This window comes from Diceros bicornis, chromosome 6, assembly GCF_020826845.1.
Source record: "Diceros bicornis minor isolate mBicDic1 chromosome 6, mDicBic1.mat.cur, whole genome shotgun sequence".
NCBI lineage: Eukaryota > Metazoa > Chordata > Mammalia > Perissodactyla > Rhinocerotidae > Diceros > Diceros bicornis.
The window spans coordinates 20723746-20743684 of NC_080745.1; the positions used below are offsets into that span (position 1 = coordinate 20723746).

General features: G+C 40.2%; 1 protein-coding gene across 1 annotated transcript in view; it reads left to right on the forward strand.

Annotated features, from left to right (window-relative positions):
* Positions 1-6633: 6633 nt before the first annotated feature.
* Positions 6634-19939, forward strand: part of LYST (lysosomal trafficking regulator) — a 179766-nt gene continuing 166460 nt past the window's right edge. The window contains exon 1 of the mRNA XM_058542978.1: positions 6634-6726. The gene's annotated coding sequence lies outside the window, so the exon portion shown is untranslated. The remainder of the gene's footprint in view (positions 6727-19939) is intronic.

Here is a 19939-nt window from a genome sequence, read left to right on the forward strand (position 1 = left end):
TCCACCAGCCACTCTGGAGAGTTGGCACATCCTGTTATTATAGTTATGATATGCTTTATCAGCATCCCACTAATTGCTACACAATGGGCCCAAGATAAGACATTTTATTTGCCCCAAAAGAGTTTAATTTATGTTTTGAGGTTCTTCAACAAGGGATTGGACATTTTAAGCAATATGGAACCTGGTTTAATGAAAAATGACCAGGATGAAATATTGGAGCGATTATCTATCTAGCTACAGTTGAAGCAGAGGGAAAATACTAATCATTTTCACCCACCCTCCTGCCTACCTTCTCAACATCACTCTTACCCTCCCTGAAACGTGGCTTTTACTCTTTCTACTTTGGAAAGCATCTTCAAGCTACCGTGATCTCTCTCCCCAGTTTTTACACATGCTGTTTTCTCTCCACAACAGTGCTTCCTAAACTTTAATGTGCATTTTAATCAACTGAGGATCTTGTTGAAATGCTAAGTATGACTCAACAAGTCTGGGGCATGGCCTGAGATTCCAGATTTCTCACAAGTTCCCAGGTGATGCTGGTCCAAGGAGGAGCATGGGTCTAGAACACCCTGCCTGGCCCATCCTGGCCTAGGTGGACACATGGATTTCACAGATTGCTACAAAAAAATAAATAACAACCACATCAACAACAAGAACAAAACAACAAACGCTTTCAGGGACCAATCAGCTTGCTGACACTTTATTGCCAATTAATTGGTCAAGAAAGAGCATTAAACATACACACAGCTATTATTGCCATATCATAAAGGAATGTTATTTAAATTCCAAAAAAAATGGGAAGGGCATAGTTTCAGAATAGAGGACAGCCTTGCGAATTGAATAAACTTAACTTTGTGAAAAATTCACTATATTGATCTCATTTTTTAAATTTTGTCCTACACTGGGGGCACTAAAAGCATTTAGGAAAAACTGGCCTGCCTGAAGCCAACGGAGTCTTTAAGTCTCAAGTCTAGAGGCAGCTTTTCCAAGAAGGCTTTTCTCATCCTGGAAGTGGGGTTACAGTACCCCAGAGATCCTGTGCGCGACACTGTCGTAATCCTCATCACCCTCCACTATAATTGCTTGTTTACCTGTCTGGAGTCCCCAACAAGCCTAGAATATCTTTCACCTACCTTTGTATCCCAAAGCCTCGAATATTGCAAGTACACAGACAATTCCTAGTAATTGAATGGAGGCCTGAAATAATGGATCAATCTAACAATCTTACTAGTGGATTCTGTGTGTGGTATTAGGTAGAGGAATTAGAGACATTTTTTGAAGTGGTCCAAAATTGTGATGCGAATGAAATTATAGAGAAAGTGTACATATTAAGAATCCTTTTATGTAGCACAGTTTTCTTGAGTAGGCAGTGAAACACATGTATATCTTTACCTGTTCCTTACCTTGAACCTGACTGGCCCTTTTCAACTCTTTCTTCGAACTGGTCAAGTGATAGTCTGTTCTGTGAACCTGCTGATAACATGAATTATCTCTTTGTTTTTCTGATCTTCTGAATGAACTACCATGAGCTTTAAACGGTCCTTGTGATTTTTTAATCTGTTCTGATCTGCTGGGCTCTTGGCTTTGTCAACAACAATGGATAGCAAACGCATTTCTCATGATAATGTTTCCTAATTTCCTACCACTTCTTAGCCTGTCTATTGTGTAGGACAGACTTAGTTTGCTCTTCCAAAATAAACAGCTCACACAAGTTACAGTTTAAAGTTAATCGTAAACTGTTGACCAAAGGAATATATTGGGAATTAAGACCAACAAATATCAACCATTAAAATAAGAAATGGCAAGTAAATCACTTGGCTAAGAATTACCCTCAGGGGCCGGCCCAGGGGCGCAAGAGGTTAAGTGCATGCGCTCTGCTACTGGCGGCCTGGGTTCGGATCCGGAGGCGCACAGACCCACCGCTTGTCCGGCCATGCTGAGGCCGCATCCCACATATAGCAACTAGAAGGATGTGCAACTATGACATACAATTATCTGCTGGGGCTTTGGGGAGAAAAAGGGAAATAAAGGAGGAGGATGGGCAATAGATGTTAGCTCAGACCCGGTCTTCCTCAGCAAAAAGAGGAGAATTAGCACGGATATTAGCTCAGGGCTGATCTTTCTCACAAAAAAAAAAAAAAGAAAGAAAGAAATGGCAAGTAAATCACTTGGCTAAGAATTACACTCAGGGACCAGCCCAGGGGCGCAAGAGGTTAAACGCACGCGCTCTGCCGCGGCGGCCGGGGGGTTCTCCGGTTCGGATCCTGGGCATGCGCAAACACACTGATTGGCAAGCCATGCTGTGGCAGTGTCCCATATAAAGTGGAGGAAGATGGGCATGGATCTTAGCCCAGGGCCAGTCTTCCTCAGCAAAAAAAAAAAAAGGTGGCGGGGAGGATTGGCAGATGTTAGCACAGGGCTGATCTCCTCACAAAAGAAAAAAAAAAGAATTATGCTCAATAATGGACTCAAATCCCTCTTTTTTCAATGATGGTGATGGTGATAATAACAACTTAGTGTGTGTGTATATATATACATATATATATGCACAAAACATCTGTAGGCATGTACATCAGTTACTAGAGATTATTTCTGGGATGATATCACAGAAGACTTTCATTTTCTATCTTGTATATTTGTCTTAACACTTGAATTTATTACTATAGCATATATTTTCTGTTCTAAGCAGAAAAACAATTCAGAATTTAAAAAGGAAAAAAACTTTTATGAGAATTAATGACACTGTTGCCCACAAGTACAGTCTTTCCTATATGTGAAAGTGGGGCACTAAGTCACACTCAGCATGAAGTTTCCACAGCAAAGAAGGAAAATTTGTGTTGTTTTAACACATTTAGCTGGTTGAAAAGATCCTCTCATAAAAGATTTTTTTTCTTTTTTTTTTTTTGATATTTACAAATCTTTTAATGCAATTACATAAGAGTTTTTAAAGTAAAGTGTACATACTTTGGGGGATTTAAAATGCTATCAGTGATTTAGTAGAGAAAATTACATAAAAGACTCTTAAGAAAACCTAATCTAATAAATTTTGCAAAAAGAAGGAGTGGATGTTGCTAAAACAACTTAATGGAGACATTAATTATGAATTGACCTCTTCAATAAAGTTTCAAGGTACCTATTAAAAAGCACATTTTTTAAGGATTTATATACATCCGAGTAAAGCACTCCAAAACTAAATTTATACATCTATTATTTTTTAATGTAGCAATTCCGTGGTCTGTAGTCAACTGTGGACCATCTGTATAATTTTGACCACGTTACTGTTACTGAAATGACAGCCCTGCCTCCCCTCTACTGCTTCTTCACAAACCCATTTCTGCTCCAGTGCAATGTGGTGGGCATTAAAGTTGTTGAACTTCGTCTAAAATTATGATTAACTTACTATTTGGATATTTATTTGAATTTAAACAAAATTTTCTTAATTAAACCATTCATTCAATAAATATTTCCTGAGTGCTTACTAGGGGCTATGTACTGTTCTGGCACTTGGGATACATCATAAAGAGAACAAAGGTGCTCAGCTGCCTCAGAGGAGCTTATAGTCTAAACAGGAAAGACAATAAACATAAACACAATAAGTGGGTAAATTATGTAGTATTTAGAAGCTGATAGGTACAATGAAAGAGATGATCTTTAGGATCACACCGTACCACCTCTCAGCACCAGATCCCAAGTGACAGAGAATCTGTGCGTTCTTTAATAAAATTATTTTTAGCGGTGTATTAGTCTGCTAGGGCTAATAACAAAATACAACAGACTGGTGGCTTAAACAACAGAAATTTATTTTCTCACAGTTTAAGAGGCCGCACGTCCAAGATCAAGGTGCCAGCCGGGCTGGTTTCTGGTGAGACCTCTCTTCTTGACTTGCAGACAGCCGCCACCTCTCTGTATCCTCACATGGCCTTTCCTCTGTGCATGTGTGGAAAGCTCTGGTGTCTCTTCTGCTTCTTATAAGGACACCAGTCCTATTGGATGAAGGCCTCACTCTTATGACCTCATTTAACCTTAATTACCTCCTTAAAGGCTCTGTCTCCAAACATAGTCACATTGTAGGTTAGGGCTTCAACATAAGAATTTGGAGGAGTGGGAGGGAACAATTCCATCCATAACAGATGGAATTTGTGATACGAGGGACACTCAAGTGTGGGATCCAGGGCAGAGTCCCCTGTTGTCTAGGTTTAAGGGCGGTGTTGAGGTAGACTTCATTGAGAAGGTGAAATCTGAGCAAAGATATGAAGGAAGTAAGGGAGTTATCCATGTGGCCATCTGGAGAAAAAGTGTTTCAGGCAGAGGGAACAGCCAGTGCAAAGGCCTTAAGGCAGGAAAGTGTCTGGAACATTGGGTAAACAGTAAAGAGGCCAGCATGTCTGCAGGGATGGGAAGGTAGGAAGAGACAAGGTTATGGGGAGTCAGATGGTATAGCGTTCTGTGGGCCATTGTAAGGACTTGGGTTTTTACCTGAGTGAAATGGGGAGCCATTGCAGGTTTTTGAGCAGAGGTGTGACATGATCTGATTTACATATCCATGTAGTCATGAAATTATTATTTTAAGGTATTTTGGGAAATAATTAATGTGAAATTATGCACAAATATATTAACTGCATCTTTTAAAATCTTGAATTTATAATTTCATCCTAGAATTTAATTTTGCAGATTCTAATCTCCAAATCTAATTTGGAAATTATCTGGAGACTTTCCCACTTACAAAGTTTTCCGGTGTGTGATATATACATAAGTAGGTCTTCCTCCTACATATCTATTACTTTTTCTCTATTCTTTCTTCTATTGTGTGTACTTGACGACAGATTTTCTTGTGTTCATTTGAAATCTTTTAAACTGTTTTATCTAATATGTATACTTAATATCTATGTTCTAAAATACTCTTGAACAAAGTCAAAACTGTAGTAGCTTGGTTAAAATACTTTATGACTCAGATATACAGAGAAAAAAATAGTCACAAATAACATCACTTTGTGCCTTTGACAAATAAATAATACTTTGAGGGCCAATTGTGTACCATTGTCATATAAAGTCTGTTTCATTCTCTTTGGCTTGAACGAAATCATGATTATCTTTTATCTTTTGTTCAAGAGAAACAGAAACTGACTTGTTACTTAACATATCTGTGACTTGTGTTTTTGAGATTTGTGGGTGCAAGCTGATGTGTAAATAAGAGTAGGCGCAGTTCTAGGTAAAACTGTGAAGCAGGCCAAGTTTGGCTTCCTGTTCCTCTGAATTCAGGGAAATTCACCAAAATATCTCCAGCACCTAGCACACAGTAGGTGCTCGTTATCTATTTGTCAAATGAGTGACAATTTTCCTGAGACATCTTTCACTACCTTGTTAGTGACTTCGTATGTTGCCCATCTCTGGCGTACTTGCATTTTAAAAGATTGCCAGAGGAAGTGGGCAACCTCTGCCCAAACGTTATCAATTGCTAAAGGCTGAACTTCAGACGTCAGTGAAGAGATATTTTAAAGCACGGAATTTTCCCCTAGAGCCCGTTCAAACCACATCACTGGGCAACTATTTACTTTGTCATTGGGTCAGATGAGAGTTTGAGGTATTAGAAGTTGCATTTAGTATACAGCCTTATGATATAACATCCTAAACTACTTCTATTTCTTGATTCCTATGCAAAAATTAGTGGAGTTGTTGATTCTAAAGCAATTCGGATCAATTTGTAGACCATTTGCTTACAGTTTGTAGTTTGTTAGGACTTGAACCCTGGACCCTCAGACCTCAAAGTTCAGGCTCCTTCCCAATACTTCCGACATTCCGCCACAAGGCCTATCACAGTGATTGGGTGGTAAGGAGGGGTGTCTTCTAAAATGCCAACTGCCAGCAGCAGCAGCCTGTCAGCCGTGTGCTGGGCCCGGCAGTCCGTGATGCAGCCAAAACATCCTTGTATTTAACCTACGGCTCCCACCCTCTAGAGGCACTGCTATTTTAAGGCATATAACCCTGAGGGTGCACGGTGTATATAACTGTGTTTGAAGAGGGCTAAGTTGAAAATTACACCTTTGCGCTGAATTAATTCTACAGTGGCTTCGTAAACCTCTTGACGTCTCATGAAAGAAGCCTACAGTAACCTTTGCAAAATGGCTTTTTCCAGGCCCCGGAGGAAGGCTAGGGTTCCTCATGGGTAACCCTTCCTCACTCTCCCGACCCCTTCCCATATTTCTTCTACTCCTATCCTCTGGACCTACACAAGGGGGACAGGATGACAGTCTGTGCTGAATGGAGGAAGCGGACGCTACACATGTGCTTGATGCTTTTCAAACGGTGCTCGCTCTCGCCCGGGCCTGCCGCAGCCGGCCCCACAGAAAGCCGGGACCGTGGGGACACCAGGCAGGACTCTCCCGCGCACGGTGGAACCCCGCGGCCCCCCAACCCCGCGGTTCGGCCCGCCCTCCCTCCTCCCCCATTGGCTCGGCGGTTCCACGCGTCACGCCTGCGACGCCGGCGCTGCTCCGGACACGCGAGGCGGGGCAAGCGCGCACGCGCAAGCGAGCGGGTCTTGGTCCGAACGGGGGGAGGGAAGGGGTGGTGTTCCCGGTTTCCCGGGTTACCTGAGGGGGCGGGCGTGGGGAGTTCGCGGTGGCGGTGGCGGTGGCGGTGGCAGCGGCAGCGGCAGCGACGACGACGACGACTGAGGATTCTCCTGGTGACGGGGAGCGCGCGGCGCTGGCGGCGGCCAAAGAGCAGGTAAAGGCGGCCGCCGGCACCAGCTGAGGGCTTGGGATACCGGACCCTATCCGTGGCCTGGAGGGAAGGCGGTGTGGGGTGTTGGCAGTCAGCCCGGGCTGGGGGTCGGGGCTGCCTGGCTGAGGGCGCGGGGCCCTCGGCCCGACGCCTGGCCCGGAGCTTCTTCTCCGGCTCCCGGACGTCTCCCCGCGGCGCGGGCCGCCCTTGACAGCAGCTGAACGACAGGCAGAGTTCCGTCTGGCCCCTCCGGACCTTTTCGGCGGCCGCGCGGCCACCCGCCACTAACTTTGGGCCCCCGCGCACGGGGGGCGGAGGTCGAGCAGGCTGGCGGCGATTTGCTGCTGTCTTCAGTGTATTTATTATCCTGTGCCGGGGCACTCCCTCAGCCCCGACCGGGGCCAGGCTAGCGGCTGGACGTCTAGAGTTGACAGCTTTCCGCGCCACCACCCTTGCGATGGCTCCTTGCACTCTTGTCCCGAGGTGCTCGCCCATCTGTCATCTCCCCCGTGCGCCTTGGTCCGCTGCTTTTTGCCTCCTGCCTGGGACACCCTTTGGCCAGGCGAGAGACTCTCCAGAGGGTCCTTTGAGACAACTGCCGTCTGTCCTGGTCATCATTGGAGCCTGGGCTGAGATGCCCCTTCGCCTCTGGTGGGATTAAACTGTGTAGGAAATGACCCAGGAAGACCCCGGCACCACAGTGTGGAGGCCAACGGGTTGTTTAGTGGTGGAGGGGATAAGCTCAGAGGATTTAAGAAACGCTTCCTATCCCTGATTATTATCCGCTTAAACAAAACAAAGCAAAACAAAACATTCCCTATATGCTCTGCAGACCATACACACCCAGTGACAGCGCTTGGTAGTTGATGAGATTTATTTTAAGCAGATAGAAAATTTTAAGGGTGTTGAATCTTGTGTTGAATACATTGGTGTTGAATTCGGACCAACGTTTTCTTGAATGTTGAATTCAGCTCTCATTTTCCCTAGGGTTTCTTTAACAGATTGATAGGACAAACTGAATTGGGCTTTTCTTCTTGATGAATCTTGGCTATTATGCTCTGTTACTTTAAACTTCCACACCCAGAAACCTTATGCTAATAAAGATGTTGACTCTGAGCTTTCCTGTTATAGATGTAGTTAATTAATATGGAGTGTCTGTTTTAAAGAGCTTTGCAAGTAGCCAGCAACACTTTTTAGTTTTTTTTTTTTTAACTTTATTTATTTATTTTTCCCCCCAAAGCCCCAGTAGATAGTTGTATGTCATAGCTGTACATCCTTCTAGTTGCTGTATGTGGGACTGGGCCTCAGCATGGCCGGAGAAGCGGTGCGTCGGTCCGTGCCGGGGATCGGAACCCTGGCCGCCAGCAGCGGAGCGCGCGCACCCAACCGCTAAGCCACGCGGCCAGCCGCCAACAACAGTTTTTTGTTTTTTGTTTTTTTTTTGAGGAAGATCAGCCCTGAGCTAACATCCGTGCTAATCCTCCTCTTTTTGCTGAGGAGGACCGGCTCTGAGCTAACATCTATTGCCAATCCTCCTCCTTATTTTTTTCCCCAAAGCCCCAGTAGATAGTTGTATGTCATAGTTGCACATCCTTCTAGTCTGCCAGCAACATTTTTTGATGGCTCTTTGCTGTCATCCATATTGGTACTGCAAAGGTTGGAGAATTTGTGGAAGAGGGTCTAAGAAGAAAATGCTTTACTATGTAATTTAATTTATGTAAAAGCAATTTGTAAATTATATAATCATGTATAAATTTAATAAATACTTATTGAGCACCTACTGTGTCCCAAACACTTTTCTAAACAGATAAATATTCCCTCTTTCATGGAACTTAACATTCTAGTAAGGACCTCAGATAATAAACCAATACAGGATGTGCTATGTCAGATAGTGTTAAAGACTAGAGAGAAAAAGCAGGGAAGAGAGAGGATAGGGAATGGAGAGAAGGTTCCAATTTAAGCTACAGGTAGCCAGAGAAGACTTCCTAGAGAGATGACATTTGCGCCCAAGACCAGAAGGAAATGAGAAGGTAATCCCTGCACCTCTCTAGGGAAGAGTCTTCAAGCAGAGGGAAAGGCACTTGCAAAAGCTTCGAAGCAGAAGTGTACTTGGCATGTTTGAGGATAGCAGAGAAGCTAATTTGGCTGTGGTAGAGTGAGCAAAGTAAGCGTAGCAGAAATGAAGTCAGAGGTAAGTGGGAATGGGAAATCAGATTGCCTGAGGCCTTGTAGGCCTTTGTAAGGACTTGAGCTTCCACTCTGAGTGAGAAGGGGACTCATCTTTTTGAATAGAGAAGGGATGTAATCAGACTTGCGTGTTAAAAGGGTTGCTCTGGTGGCTGGATGGGGAACAGACTTTGGGGCGGGGCGGGGCGGGGCGGGGCGGGGTTGGTCAGGAGCAGAAGCAGGGATATCAGTTCGTGGACTCTTGCCGTAATCCAGGCCAGAGATGATGTAGCTTGGACCAGAGTAGAATTGGTGGAGTGGTTGATTTGTGGATAAATTGAGGGTGGAGTCAACAGGAGATTTAAAAGACACCAGAATTTTGTCCTGAGCAAGTAGAAAGATGGGATAGACGTGTACTGAGGTGAGGTTTATGAGAAGAACAGTTTGGTAAGGAAAAGGTTAGGAGTTGGTTAGAAACAATAATATTAGACATCCAAGTGGAGATTAGTAGTAGTAAACGCTAGTGACTTTGTGTTGAAGACACTTTACATTATCTTGACTATAAAAGAGACTTAAGGGCTGGCCCAGTGGCTTGGTGGTTGAGTGTGCGCGCTCCGCTGCTGGCGGCCCGGGTTGGGATCCCGGCACGCGCCGACACGCCGCCTCTCCGGCCATGCTGAGGCCGTGTCCCACATACAGCAACTAAAAGGATGTGCAACTGTGACATGCAGCTATCTATTGGGGCTTTGGGGGAAAAATAAATAAAATTATTAAAAAAAAAGAGAGAGAGAGACTTAATATTTTCACCCATAAACTGCCTGCTCATTCTCTTTTTAGTTCTTTTGATCAACCTAGTCATTCTTTTGACCAAATGTAGTTTTGTTTTTATTTGCTTGCTCAGAACATCTGTTTGTTAGTGTCAGTTGTAGAGAAAGCCATATAATCCAGAATTTCAGAGTACCTTTTTAGTTTGTTGCTGTATTTAGCTTAAACACCTTCATCTGATTAATCTTTTTCTGAATTATGTTTAGATGCCTGCCTTAAGTTCAAGAACCTTTTTTTAAGCCTCAGAAATCTTGTTATCAAATGTGGCTTCACTTGGCCATTTGTGAAATTAAAATAGAAATGACCTCTATTTTTAATACTTTACTAATAGGTCAGTAATATACAGGGATTATCCTAATTCTTCCGTTTCATTAAAGATGGCTTGAAATAAATGGGCCATCACATGTTAAATGGAGATCTTTTTCATCAAGTTATACAGTATTTGGAGCAATAGAATTTGATCTGTAAAACTTGTATCAAAAATATATCAGGCTCTTAGAATTTAAGGTCTGCCCCTTCCATTAAGAACCCAGGTAATGAGCTAATATTTTTAAGTGGATTTTCAACCTAAATATATCTTGAAAGTATATAAAAATCTCTCAGATTAATAACTAATTATAAACTGATCTTGGAGTTGATGGAGACACTATATTCTCTTTGACACTACTTTCTTTTGCTGTTGTTTCTCACCAGTGTTTGTCCTTGTGCCTCTTAATTCTCCTGGCCTTGTTTTATAGTAATTGAGAGAGATACATTTGGAAATTTTGAATGCTTTCCAGGTCTAACTGCTGGGAAGAAAAAAAAAAAAACAAAGAAAAATCTTATCTAATAATATGAAAGAGTAATGCTTAAACTGTGATCATCTTAATTAATCAAGAAAAGAATCAAACACTTTTCCAAAAGGCTAATCGTTGTTCCATTCAAATGTGATTCTTTGAAATTGAAACTCAAAATGGATGAGGAAATAACAGAGCTTCTAGCCACTTTAAATGAGTGGAAGAAATAGATGAATGATAAGATAGAGTACTACACATACTTAGAAATGTTTATACAACTGCCACCACTGGTTTTTAAAAAGTAAAGAGAATAGAAGGATTTTGCCAGAAACCTGAAGAATTGCATATTTTAAATTTAAAAATGGGCTTGGGGGAGGTGAAGCCCAGAAACTATACATTGAACATCTTGAAACTGATTCCTAGAAAAATTATAGACCAGATTGCCAAACAGATGCTTCATGATTTGTGGTTAGAAAAGAAAGCACTCATTACTGAGACCCAGAATTGGTTTTTTTGAGAACAAGTCATATTAAGCTAACCTCATGCTCACTTTGCCAAAGATATAATAGTATTAAATAATTTTTGTAGGCACCTCACATCTTACAGAGTTCATTCCCATTTATTATTTCATTTAACCCTCACAACATCCCTAAGAGTGTCAGATGAGGAGGGCCCCGACAGGAGGAGCCCTGAGAAGACACAAAGAGGACAGATGTAGGAGACTTTAGAAAGGACTTGCTTAGATATGGGGTAAAGATGAGGGAGGAATCAAAGTGGGCTTTAAGGATTCTAGATTGTCTTACTCGTGAATGGTGATGCTGGTAATTGATCTTAATTTAAAAAATACAGGTGGAGAAGTAGGTTTGGAGACAGGAAATTCATCAGTTCACACCACTTTGGTGGAAATAGTTGTTGTATTCTGTGTTGGAACTGAGTCAGACATAATTAAATTTTTAAAAATATATAGGTCTGGAGCTCAGGAGAGAAGTCTGAACCAAATAAAAAAGTCTTCATTCATTTAGTAAATATATTCTTTCAAATACTTTTGGTAAGAAAGGGAGGACAGTGGGTGGAAGCTTGAGTGGGGAGATGTGATCAGGGAAGATTTCTTTTTCTTTAAAGATGAAAGTCAGGGACACTTTAGTGGACTGAGGGAAAGGGGCTGTTGAAGAGGAAAGAAAATTGAAGCCACAAGCGAAAGAAGGTGATCAGACATAATCTCAGAGGAAATGGAAGGGTTGGGAACAAGAGCACAGGTGAAAGGGTTACCTTGAGGAAGAGCAGTGATACATCTTCCTATTTAAAAAAGAAAAGGAAATAGGGAATAAATACAATATACATAAATATCCAGGATGGCATCTCTTGTCTCTGTGAAGCAAAGTCGTCTGCTGAGATTGAGAAGTAAGAGCATGGGTGGGGGTATGTTTGAGGGGAAAAGAAAAGTTACTGTTGTGATTGGAAAAGGGACTTGACCAGGGACAAGTGACCGAATTGCTTGATAGTGATAAACACCCTTGAAATCACAAATGTAGAAAGAGGCCAGTCAGAATGGTTAAGCAGTTTTCTCCAGCAGCTCCTCATGACATTGCAGAAAGCAAATAGTTAGGCTGAACCTCGATGGGGATTGGAAGGGAAGGTATGATGGAGAAACTTGGGTAGGATGGTGGTATGAAGTCAAGAAATTGAAAGTGGTATTGAGGTTGCTAATTGAAGGGCTGATCCATAGGTATCCTGCTTGATTAAGGAAGAAAGCCAGGCCAAGATGGGGCTGATGAATGCGGAGAATGAAGAAGGCGAAGAATCTCAGTGAGTAAGCTGTAGGAGGTAAAGGAGTACTCGAGATGGAAAAATAGGCACATGTGATGTGAGTGTCCTAAATTTAACATTCTGGAGTTGGAAAAATTGCAGGTGATGATAAGGGCCAGAGTATGACCGATGATGGTGGGTAGCCAAGATTAATAGTGCTAATTACAGCAATAGTAATATTAATAAAAGCTACTATTTATTGAGTACTTTACTAGTCACTATATTAAATGATTTCCATAGGTTATCATACTTATTTTTCACAGTTATCCAGTGAGGCACATATTAGGATCTCCATTTTAAAAAGGAAACTGGGGCTCAGTGAGGTTAAGTAACTTTCCCCAAGACACACAACCAGAAAATACCTGAGTCTTTCTAGCCCCAAAGCCCTTATGCCCAACTACTAAACTGTGCTAGCCTTCTGCAAAGTAGGGGTCATTGAAGAAGATGAAGTCAAAGAGCTCTAAATCCTAGTGTGTTGGGATTAATTATTACAGATAATAGAGACCCCAGAATAATAGATCTTGTGTGGAGAGGAAGACAGGAGTTGTATAATAAAGTTCTCAGTAAATGGAAATGAATGACTCAAAGGTCAGTAGGTGACAGTTATAAACATAGCTATAATATAGCCTTAAACATGGATAAACTGGGATAATAATGATGCCCAAGTCACCTTCGGAAACCAGAATAATACTGACTTGTCTTCCTGGCCTGGGATCTGGGTGTATACGGTGATTTATTAAGAGGAAGAGATGAAGTGATCCCTCTGTGTGAAGGTAGAGGATATAGGAAAGTTTCCTAGTAATAGAACTAGGGTTTCTAAAGGTAGGGAGTAAAGAGTCCAGGAAGGGAGAAGGACTCCTCTAGTACTGCATGAAAAATCAGAAAGGATGGGTGGGCAGGTAGGGTGATCATATAATTTATTGACCAAACAGGTGTTATTTTGAAAATGGAAAGAATTTCATTAATAATTACTCTGGGAAAACAGGCGTAAACCAGGACTGTCCCAGGCAAATGGAGATGTTTAGTCATATCAGTGATAGGTAACCAGAAGAGCTATCGCTTTGGAAAGAGGTTTTGGCTGCTGAGAACGAATGAATTGAGCCCTAAATTAGAGGGGCATGAATAGAACTTGTTATCCTAAGATTATTCTCTCTAGCCCCATGATACTGCCCTGAAATGTTCTGGGTACATTTTGTTTAATAAGGGTCTGGAGATTTGAAGGAAATTCTGGATTCATCTTTAGATGAAGATTTGGGAGCCATTAACATATATAGGTGATACTTGAAACCTTACAAGTGGATGAGATTGTGAAAGGAGAACACAAAGAAAGGGAAGTGAGGAGGAGAAGAACACAAAGAAAGGGAAGTGAGGAGGAGGAGGAGAGAATGCACAGGCTCACCAGTGTGAAGGAGCTGGCAAAGAAGAATCCAGCCAAGGAGACTGAGAAGGAGTGGTCAGAGGGGTAAGAGGAAAACCAAAAGAGATTTGGCATCTCACAAGTCAAGAGAGAGGAGAGATTTAAGAAATGAATGATTAATAGTCTCATATGCTTCATGTTCCTCAGAGAGGTCAAATAAGATAAGGACTGGAACGTGTCCATTAGATTGGATTTGGCAATTAGAAGGTTATTGTTGATCATGGCCTGAGTAGTTTCGGTAGAGGAGTATGGGCAAAAGGCAGACTGCAGTGCACAGAGAAGTGAGGTGAGGTGAGAAGACCACTGCTGGTATAGACTACCCTTGAGTAATCTTGAAAGAGGAGGATGTCAACAGGATATTTTTTCTTTTCTTTTTAAATTTAGGCAGTGCAGAAGCCAATGAGGATGAGGGGTTAAAAACTAGGAGGGAGCTGGAAGTCCAACCAATGCCTCCTGGTAATGTCTAGTCAGTAATTTTGTTGTAATCAAAAGAATGAAAGTAAGAGGGATTTACATTTTAAATCAAGTAAGACGAACTTCATTATAACTACAATTTGTCGGAAGCTGGAATGGGTGGGAAGTGTTTATTGAGAGAGAGAATTCCTCAATATTTGAGTGAAATATTGGAAAGTGATATCTAGACTGTGCAGTAACTAGGATTCTATGTTTTTCTTTACTTTTAAGCCTTTCTGGGGGGAATGGTTTAACCATGTCCCACCCCCAAGATTGTTATTGGGATGGTTTGCTATTTTCTAGGGATTTGTTCTTGTACTTATCTCTTTTTTAAAATTACCTGTGTCTTTGTACTTTGGAATATTTTCTGGTTAAGTATATCTAAATTTTCTGTTGCAGTAGCATTTGATTCTTGGCTGAATTAACTTTTTCTTAGTAATTTCTATTTTTTTAGCAGAAGTGAAATCAAATTTATATGGTCATTTTAGTATTATGAACTTTTAAAGTGTAATAATAGTGTATTAATTTTTTACTTTCTCTTTCCTCTTTAAGATTGCTCTGATTGTGGTTTGCTACCATGGAATTTTTATTAGTTCTGTAGTTCACTTATTTTAGTTCCTTAGATGGAAGAATAATAGTCATAATTGCATACATATTATTTCAACAGCATAATTATTATACTTAGTTTGGATGAGTGTGAAATTAAAACAATGGTAAGAATGATTTCCTCTTTTATTATAATAATGTAGCTTATTTGAAAGAGCAACAAAACATATTTATCAGTTCATAAAATGCATTCATTGTTATTGCTTGTGGGTATTCGTTCATTGAAGTGCGAAATTCATTGTATCCTGGCCAATGGTAAAAGGAGGTTTTACTGGTGTAACTGTAGGACAGCTGCTTATATCTATCAGCCTGCCCTTATACTACTTTTTAATATTTGCTTATCTAGACTTTATTGGACCTTTAATGCATTATGACTTAGAGTTTATTAAAGATTAAAATCCTTTGCCATTTTCTGGATTTCCTCTTAATGATGCTTCCAAAGACAGGAATGCTGATAACTATTCTTGAAGTTTTTTTGTCCATTAGCCTTATTTAAATATTTTGGAGAATATTTCTAAGTCATACATTCCACACTACTGAAATATATTTATTTTCTCTACACCTTATTTTTAAAAAGTAGAATTTCAGTAAGGTAGTTTTAATAAAACCTGATTATGCACAATTTAAGGGAACATTTAGAATGTGTAATTTTAATCTTAATCTTGTTGCTTACTATTACTATATTACTATTTTCTGAATGTTGTACTGTCATAAAAGTTCACAGCCTAAAAGATATTTAGCGATGATCTAGTTTTGTTTTTGGTTTTGTTTAATATGTATAAGAGGAATGGGGATCAGAAAGGTTAAGCACTTTGCTTGAGATCCTAAAGAGAGTTTGAGGCAAAATGGAAAACTGTCTCTCTTGAGTTTTAGTCTACTATGCTTTTTACTATACCACCAACCTCTGAACATTTTAAATCATTTTAAGAAAGTAATCTCATAGCCAAAAGATACCCTATACACCATAGAAACAATAGTGTTTGTTTCTAGTATGTAATTCATTTATAACTTTAACCCTTTTTCTTTACATGTGTCTGCATTTAGACCACAGTGATAGAAACTAAATTGTGATGATAATCCAGTGTGGTAGAAAAAAATATTAAGTATATGTTGTATTTGAAATGCATCTTCTCAGAAAGTCTTTAATATGTTCTCCTTTTTTATTTCTGTTCTCTATCAGTCCCAATCCCTATGACCTTCCCTCCTACTATTTATCCATCTTCATGGATGGTTAGAGAGCAATAGATTAAGCAACCGGGTCTCAGCTGGATCTCACTGTGATCTTTCTTGATGTGAAATGTTTTGCAACAGTAAACACATTTGTCTATAATTGACTGCCTCAGCTAAATTGTTTTCTTTAGAAGGGGAGCTAATTTTCATTATGTCTGTAAGAATTACGAAGGAATAAGAGGAAACTAGTGCTGTCTACACTTGCAGGGTGTCTTTAAAGCTTGTAAATATCTGTGTTTAGTATTTCTAAAACTTACTTTGCAGAATCTTTTACCTTATCCAAAATATATATTAAAACCTATTGATCATTATGGTGTTGCCATATAAATTATTTTTATTATTTTCATTTCACATTTAGGATAAGGCTCCAAGCTGTGTTTTTAGTGTTTCTTTAGGAGGTATGGAAAACCATCATGTCTACAATTGATTTTGAAGAACTTTTAAACTGTGTACTCTAAATTATAATCTTTAACTTAGGGAAAATAAACATCCAAGATTTTATTGCTGAAATTGTTTGTTTTTAATTTAAAAATTTTGGGTAAGGTTTTTAGGTGTTTCTGTAGCATTTTCCTTAGCACCTTAAGTGCTTGCTGTGGAATGGAGAGATGCTTTTGTAAATGTGCCTATTTATTTCTCAGAGCTTTAGCTGTGGGAAGATTTCCTAAAGGAATTTGAATATTAAAATGTTTTCAAAGTTAGTATTAAATGAATTGGTGTTTGTTTATTGAGCTTTTGCCATTTGTGGCACTGTGTTAGGCACAAATGATTTTTTTTTTTAACAAATAAGTCCTGATTTCCCTTCTTAAGGAAAGTATAATCTAGCTTGGAAAGAAACAGTACAATTCTGTAATACAATGCAATGAGTCCTAAGATAGAGGCATGTAGAAAAGTAATTGATTGGTGATTAATGGATTAATGGGAATTTCTGTAGCAGTAGCACGTGATTAAAAAAAAATTAGTGAAATCCTGTTGAAAAAGTGTGTACCTTTAGGAGGAATTATGGGGTAGTACAGTGTGTTATGAGATGTGTTGAAAGATTAGAAAGGTTAGATGGTGGAGGAAATTGCGTAGCATGATAATAAGGAGTTGGGGTCTTATTCCCTAGGAATTGGAGTGTCATTTATGATTTTAAGGAATGTGAGTGACATTTTTAGCAGTTGTAGTATTTGGATTGGATGGAAAATAGACCAGGCAGAGTGACCAATTAAGAGGATGTTGGTATTGCAAGTGAGAGAGAAAATGAGGGCCTGAGAGTGCTTAGGCATAAGGTTAGAGGAGAAGGACGAGATTCAAGGTAATGATTATAATAGCTAAACTTCTTGATCTTCCTAAAATCTGCCATGCACTGTGCTATGCATTTTATATGAGTTATATCATTTAATTTTAATATTCACAACAAATTTAGGTGCTCTTAGGAACTCAGTTTCATACGTAACTGAGGCTTAGGGAGAGGAGATCGAGTATCCAAGGTCGTAGAGTTAGTGAGGAGCAGATGCAGAGATGAGCCAGCAAACTGTCAAGAGGAAGAATTGACTAGGCCCCTGATGAAGTTCTATTCTGGTTTCTCTTCTGAGTGACTGGATAGAGGCCATTAACTGAAATAGGAATGAGGAAGGAAGAGGTGGTTTGATGGAGGGAGGAGTCAGTGTTTGCTTTGGAGAGTAGAAATTTGTATACAGAATACAGTGAGACTGCCTATGTCTGAATCCTGCCTCTGACACTTAGTAGCTCTGTGACCATGAGCAATTGCCTAACCTCACTGTGCTTCAGTTTCCAACATGTGACAAATAAGGATATAATTGTACTTATGAGCTTGTTATGAGGATTAAACCAACTACTATAGTAGAGTGCTGACTATAGTGCCTGATGTGTCGTAATCAATCATTGTAGTTATTAGCTGTTATCATCATCATCATCATCATTATTCTTTAAAAATCCAGAGATCTGTTTTGAAGATGGATGAGCTATTCAGTGTAAAACTTATAGCACATTGCTTCTAGCAGGGATATAAAACCAGGGGAGATGATTTACCTGGATAGGCCTTCATAGTTTCTTTTAGTGAAACCTAGCTATAACCACAGTGTCTCAGAATTTTCCTTTTTTTTACGGTGCTTAGGATCAAACATAGGTTCTTCTGAGATATCTGGTTGCCCAATTTGTTTGTTTTAGGGAAAATGAACTGCTTGTTGAAGGGCTTAAGTTTGAGACATTTTGGTGTGACTTCCTCGGAGTTTCCTTTAAAATTCTGCCTTGCTACACTGTGCCTGGGTTTCCTTTATTTCCTGGTCAGTTTTGTCATACAAGGAGTCAGGATGACTTCTCCTCTCTGGGCCAGTCACAGGTTTCAAGGCAACTACTATGGAGAATGTTAACCAAGACTTCATGGGCTTGAGGAATGGGGGAGGGAAGCAGGTGCTGATGTTTGTCAACTTCCTGAAATATGAAAAAAATAGTATGTACACTTTTCTGGGGCCATTGCTATCTTAGAACCCACCCCGTACCGCCCCCTCCCCCCCAGCAAAACCACTGCCCTTTTTCATTGTTTCTTTATTTGAACAGCACATACAATTCTACATAAATTGAAAATATTTCATTCAACGCAGTTTTGTACTTTGACTTAGTCTAAATGCATAATACAGAATAAAAGTAGGACTAGTACAACCGTTTTTTCCCCATATTATTGGTTAAGGATTATTACAGTCCTGCATTTTTATTATGGAACATCTAAGTTGAGCCAACTTTTACTACTCTTACGTTGCAATTCCAGTTAGAGCTGAAGGTGTTACTCCTTGTTAAAATGTAAATACTTCTTTCTAGGAGGAGCAGAATTTTTTTCAATTCACTTACTTCTTGATGTAAATGAGAAATGTGGAAATATATGGAAAAAGATAACATGAAGCAGTGGAGCACCTTGAGAAGTTTGGGGTGGCAGGCTGTATTGCCTGGAGGAGTGAAACAGCATAAGACGGAGAGGCGGGATCACTGCCTAATTACAGTTGCACTTAGTCCCAGACCTCATCACTAACGTGCTCTGACAGATAGCTTTTGGAAAGACATAGTTTGGCCGTCAAGAAGGCTCTCAAAAATTTCATGCAGTGTTAAGAATATTGGATAGGAATCTGAAGACCTGGCTATGAAGTCCTATGACTTCTGGGAAATCTCTTAACCTCCATCTGCCTTAAGTTCTTATCTGTAAAATTTTGAGGGAGGTACTAAGGTCATGTAACTTTCTGAATGTTGATTCTAGAATAGATTCTCATTATCAAATCATTCATAAAATGCAATGTTTTTCTTTACTGGCAGTCAACTTGTTACTTACTTTAATGTTAATTGAAAAAACCTCGTTTTGAGTATGGCAGTTACTTATAAATGGTTGTGTTCCAAAGGTTCATTTCTAAGGTGGTTGTTTAGAACGTAAATGATTTGCCCTTACAGACAATGTTATATGAAGTGTTTATATCCATAGAGTTCTTCTTCTCTGGGCTGTTTAAACTACAATATATTTGAATGTGGCATTGTGAGAGAACCCTGGGAAGAAGGTTTGGGGAAGTGCAGAGATTACCTCATCAAGCTTAACTGGCTTACTCGTTTCCTCACATGCTGCTGCCCTACTTTTCTCGCCCTTCTCTAGATTCTCTTAGCCACCACAAATGGCTTGGAGGCATGGGAATCCCTTCTCCCCTTGCCTGATAGGCAGGGTACTAGGGGAGGGTGGGACAAAATGTGTTGCTAGCAATTCAAGTTGGAGCTCTGAATTCATTTTCCCATGGGAGCATGTATGACTCAGACTCCATGCGGCCTGGAGTTCAAAGCCTTAACAACATTTCCTTTGTGATACCACATTAGTGTCTAAGGAGCTGGAGACTACAATCCAAGCTTCATAAGGATGTGTGACATCCTGACTTCCAATCGGATGTTCTTGAATGCGGAATTCAGA